Consider the following 5,990-nt stretch of genomic DNA (forward strand, 5'->3'; position numbering starts at 1 on the left):
CAGAACAGAGAGAGAAGGAGAGAGCATGAAGGATTGAGTGAAAGAGAGAAGGCAGAGGAAGGAAGGCGATTCTGCTTTTAGATAATCGCTGTGCTCCTAAAGTACGTGCAACCCTTTTCAAGTTACGACTGTAAAGCTGCTTCCGTTTCCTCTCTCTCTCTTTCTCTATCCCTATTTTCTGGTTCCAAATTCGATTAGTTTTTAGCATGAAGATTCGTATTATTTCGCGTAATTTCAAGCGCATTCAACGGGATTCCCTTTATTGAAATAAATGTTACCTTAGATCTCCCAAAGAAACTTCCTTTTCGTGCATTTACATGAATCTTTTCATATTGAAACGTGCATAATTCGTATATAAAATAGAATATCCGTTTTGAAATATTTATAAAGTAAAAATTTGTACAGCAAAAGTTTTAAAGATTTCTTTAAAGATATAATTTTTATTTTTAGTAAATTCATGAATAAAAATTATATTTTAAATTTGGACTTCGAAAAATAAATAATTTGCAAGGTTTATCAAGTACTAATCTTTGTTCATAATATTTGAAAGAGATTGAAGTATCTAAGCAGTTTTATAGCAATGATTATTAATCATGTCAACTGACGTAAATGATCTTTTCTTAATGAACACGTCAAAGAGATCTTCATCAGAAATGACAGAACTGAAGCTAAAGGCAAGTTTGTGTAACTGTTTTGTAATTAACTATAAAATGACTAAGCTTTTTAGTAAAGGTAATTAAAATGTTCTTGAAGATTTCAACTTTTAAATATATAGCAAAGTTGTCAAAATCTATATCAATATAGTAGCTTTAGACAAAACAAATATTGTAACTAGTTGAGCCTTAAGTCAATGTTTGTTAATTCAGGATAAACATGACAACAAATATACATGTTATGAAGTTTGGTTATTAGACCAAATAATTAAAACAATACCTCGTATAGTCCGGTTTCGAACTGTTGTGTAAGTTCACTAATTAACTATCAAATTACTAAGCATTTTAGAAGAGGTAATTAAAATGTTCTTGAAGAATTCATCATTTCAATAACTAACAAAGTTGTGAAAAGAAGTTAAAAATCTATATCAATGCAGTAGCTTTTGGACAGAGCAAATAGTATAACTAGTTAAGACTTAAGTCAATATTTGGTAATCCTGGTTAAACATGACAACAAATATACCAATTCAATAACACTTCTTCAAAAACCTTCAGATCAAATTATTGTCTTTGTAAGTTAGTTAACGGTATTAAATAATTAAAGCAATACCTCGTATAGTCCGGTTTCAACCTATTGTGTAACCCTTCACTAATTAATTCTCAATTGGCTAAGCTTTATAGAAGAAGTAATTAAAATGTTCTTGAAGATTTCATCATTTCAGTAACTAACAAAGTTGTGAAAATAAGTTAAAAATATGTATCAATACAGTAGCTTTTGGACAGAACAAATAGTATAACTAGTTCAACCTTAAGTCAATATTTGGTAATCCTGGATAAACATAAAAACAAATATACCAATTCTATAACACTTCTTCTAATACCTTCAGATAAAATTATTGTCTTTGTAACTGCAATACCTCGTACAGTCCGGATTCGTTATTAATCGCTTCAAAACATTTAAATTATAATAAAAAAAACAAAAATTAGTATACTAAATTATTTTATCTTTTTATACAATAGTCTCTTTTACGGTTAGTTTTTATTCATTTTTAAAGACCTCGATTAGTCCGGTTACAATTGGCGCAACCAATTACCAGCACTATTGCAAATGGCAAACTATTTGTATTGATGATTTTCCAAGATACAGGAAGAGGATAACGTATTGTTATTACAAGTTAACAGTGGAACCGTTACTGACCCAAAAATATCCTTCATTTAGAGCAAGGTCGACGGTATTCAATTCCTACTGCAAATAAAGGATTTTTGGGTTGATTCGAGGAAACCATAGTTAATGGGAAGAAGACTAATGGTCTGGCCATCCCTTGGATTGGTTCCATCCAATTATCGAAGGCACACTTGTCGTGCGTCCATCGCAGAGAAAAGATTTCACGCCAAAAAAAAAGAAAAGCAGTTCGGTCATCCCGTTCCGGAGGGAGGATGGATGCTCTCGATTTAAGGGGGCGCGCGCGCGTTCCGTCCATAAATTAGAAAGCTGAAATAATATTGCAGCGCTTGTAAAAATCCCCGGACGCCCGAAGCCCTTTAAGCCAATTTATTGTGAAATTTTATGGCCTTATTGAAGCGCAATCTTCCTACCGAAAACATTTGTCACACTGCAAACAGAAAGGATTTTTCACACCAGTAGCTCCAATAAACATTCCTCACAATTTTCCATTCCATTGTTACAAGAGCACACTTATTGCATATAGCGTTCGTAGAACATTCGAAGACGATGAGAAAAGAAAAAAAGATGTTCTTTAGGATATAGAACATCTATACTACTGGAAGTTATAATTTTTGAATAACTTTAACGCCTGGCCATCATAAATAAGTACCTTTGACAACTATACATTAGGAATGTAAATATTTTACTAGCTTAATCAGTTGATGGAGTTCTCTTAATATATTATACGTTTCTTCTTCTCCACATATACATATCTTTTTTTTTCCAGCTCCAGTTCGAACACTCAAAGGGCTTATTTGTAGATCAGATAAAGCGAATGGGATTTAATGTAGATTACAACCCCTTTTATCTAACCCCATAAGTCTGAAATAAATATACCGTTGGGGCCTCAAGCGGACGAATGGAGAAATATAAGGAGTGAACAAAAAAACAAAAGACTATAATGTATGTAAAGTTCCAATCGTAAAACACATTTGGTTGCTATGGTTTTAAAGAATTATTAGTTGTTAGCTATAAATTAATTAAAGGACAGAACAATAAATTAATTGAGGTTAATTTTGGTCTATATCGCAAGCCGTCTACTGAAATCCCGACGTTCGAAATCCCGACTGTATCAAAATCCTTACATTCGAAATCCCGACTATATCAAAATCTCGACAACCATAATCCTGACTGTATCAGAATCTCGGCAACCATAATCCCGACTATATCAAAATCCCGACTGTATCAAAATTCCGACTATATCGAAAATTTTTACAATAACATTTTTAAATTATTTTGGAGCGTAGTCTATATAGTTGGGATTTTGATACAGTCGGGATTATGGTTGTCAAGATTTCGATACGGTCGGCATTTCAAACGTCGGGAATTGACGGTATTTCGGTTGTCGGGCTTGTGATTTCCACCGAATTTTTTTACTCATTCATTCATAAAATTTACTATTTCTACTTTCTTTCAATATACAATATTTAGTCCAGCTTTACTATAAACTAGTTCACTTCATTTACTAGTCAAGACTCTTCTTGATTAGTCCGGATTTTAACGGTATTGTTGTATAAAAAAAAACAAAGGATAGTTATATAATTTATGTAAAGTTCCATTTTGAAAAGTCATTTGGTTGCTATGGTTATGTTGTTGATTGAGTATTAATAGTTGTCAATGGTTCGCAATAAATGTATTTGAAGCAGAAGAAATTAATTTAATAATTCATTCATAAAAGTATGGTATTTATACAAAAAAAATACTCTTTACTACTTTCCTCTAATATAGTACAACAACTCGTTTGATCCTACTTCGATCAGTCCGGATTCACTGTAGTCCGGTTCAGTTTATGCTAAATATTACAAAGAGAGAATAAAATAATGTGTGCGGAATTTCATTTTGAGAAGTCATTAGATTGCTATGGTTTTGTTGTTGATTGAGAATTAATAGTTGTCAATGGTTCGCAGTAAATGAGTTTGAAGCAGAAGAAATTAATTTAATTGAGGTTAGTTTCACTTTTTTTATTAATGAACAATTTTGCTTACTTTATTCATAAAAGTATGGTATTTATACAAAAAAAAATGAATTCCATTTTCAAAAGTCATTTGGTTGCTATGGTTATGTTGTTCATTGAGTATTAACAGTTGTCAGTGTTGTTCGTAATGAATGAATTTGAAGCAGAAGAAATTAATTTAATTTAGGTTAGTTTCACTTTTTTTTATTCATGAACAATTTTGCTTAATTCATTCATAAAAGTATGGTATTTATACAAAAAAAAACTCTTTACTACTTTCCTTCAATATAGTACAACACCTCGTTTGATCCGGCTTCGATCAGTCCGGATTCACTTTAGTCCGGTTCAGTTTATGCAAGGTATTACAGTAAAGAAAAACAAAGGAGAATAACATAATGTATGTAGAATTCCATTTTAAAAAGTCATTAGGTTGCTAAGATTTTGTTGTTAATTGAGAATTAATAGTTGTCAGTGGTTCGCAATAAATGAATTTGAAGCAGAAGAAATTAATTTAATTGAGGTCAGTTTCACTTTTTTTTATTCATGAACAATTTTGCTTAATTCATTCATAAAGCTATGGTATTTACACAAAAAAATACTCTTTACTACTTTCCTACTTCGATCAGTGCGGATTCACTTTAGTCCGGTTCAGTTTATGCAAGGTTTTACAGTAATGAAAAACAAAAGAGAATAACATAATGGATGTAGAATTCCATTTTGAAAAGTCATTAGGTTGCTATGGTTTTGTTGTTGATTGAGAATTAATAGTTGTCAGTGGTTCGCCAGTAAATTAATTTGAAGCAGAGGAAATTAATTTAATTGAGGTGAGTTTCTCTCCTTCGTTTTTTATAATTAAACGTTTATTGAGGTTGGGCCGAGGAGATTTTCGGTGGAATTGATTATATAATTGCACTATTAAACGATCGTGCGCTGTTGTTTTTCTCTCTCTCTCTCTTTGGTTTGGTTGCGCAATTCATTAATTAACGAGCTGTCGCACTGACATAAGAAAATACTTTATCAGTTGCGATTTAATTGATTCCGTTCATATACATACTTTATACCTTAATTGAATTAAGTAATTTTAAGCTGTTTCTCTTGTATAAAAAAGTAAACTGGTATTGGGTAACTCTTCGATTAATGACATAATTAAAAGATTGTTGGAGTCTTCTTTTCAGCTATGTTCGCCAAGTTTTTCGCTCTTTTCCCGCGGGTCAAAGCTGAAGAACATCATGAGCATGGTGACGGACATCATGGACATACGGAAGGTCATCATGATGCAGAACGCGATTGCGAACCGGTAGATCATCACGGACATCAGGAGCATCATCAGCAGGAGGAGGAAGAGGATTTGGTTGATCCGATGGATACGCTGCGCGATAGGTGTCGTGAGCAGAGGAAGGATTTGCAGGATAAGTACCAGGAATGCAACGACAGGGTGAACTCCAAGTCTCGCACGGCTGAGAACTGCACCGAGGAGCTCTTCGATTTGCTCCATTTCGTAGATAATTGCGTCGCCAAACGTCTGTTCCCAAAATTGAAATAAGTAAAGGAAACCCCAATTATGGTCGTCATCGATGGAGGAACACCTACATCGATGGATCTGCCACCAAATAAATAAATCTTTCGAAGTCGTCAATCATAATTCTTCAGGCTTCGTTGCGTTCACCAGATGACTGTAAATGGGCGCTAATGAAGAGAGAGAAGAGATTCCGTTGCGGAACGCCCTTCTGGCCTCGCCCCCTTAACAACCATATTTCCGTTTATCGGGGCCAAAGTGGAAAGATTTAAACGTATATGTGTGTGTATTTCTCTATTTTTCCATTCCCATCAAATTCTCTCCCCAAAAATCGTGAGCCGAATTCTTATACCCTCAAATGGTGGTCAATGAATTACCATAAATGCGAGCGAATTATATCGTTCCGAGGGTGAACAATTTCATCGGATTTTCTTGCGAATGCAGTGTAATCCCAACGAATGCAGATCAATCTGATTTCGCAATTGAGCGGATGAATCCGGATCGTAAGCTGCGGAAAAATAGTAACGACAGGTCGCGATTTAATCAGGCTGTGATCCTTGCTTGCTTCTATAGTTCGAATGATGCAGGTGTTCTTCTCGTTACATTGAACTGAACCATCCATCATTTAGCAACGTGAAATAT

At 33.7% G+C, this 5,990-nt stretch overlaps 1 pseudogene; it reads left to right on the top strand.

The window, feature by feature from the left end:
* Positions 1–5,009: 5,009 nt before the first annotated feature.
* LOC108559393 lies at positions 5,010–5,375 on the top strand (annotated as a pseudogene).
* The last annotated feature ends 615 nt before the right edge of the window (positions 5,376–5,990 follow it).

The sequence above is a fragment of the Nicrophorus vespilloides genome, unplaced genomic scaffold (genome assembly GCF_001412225.1).
Source record: "Nicrophorus vespilloides isolate i.1.1-1 unplaced genomic scaffold, Nicve_v1.0, whole genome shotgun sequence".
NCBI classification, from domain to species: domain Eukaryota; kingdom Metazoa; phylum Arthropoda; class Insecta; order Coleoptera; family Silphidae; genus Nicrophorus; species Nicrophorus vespilloides.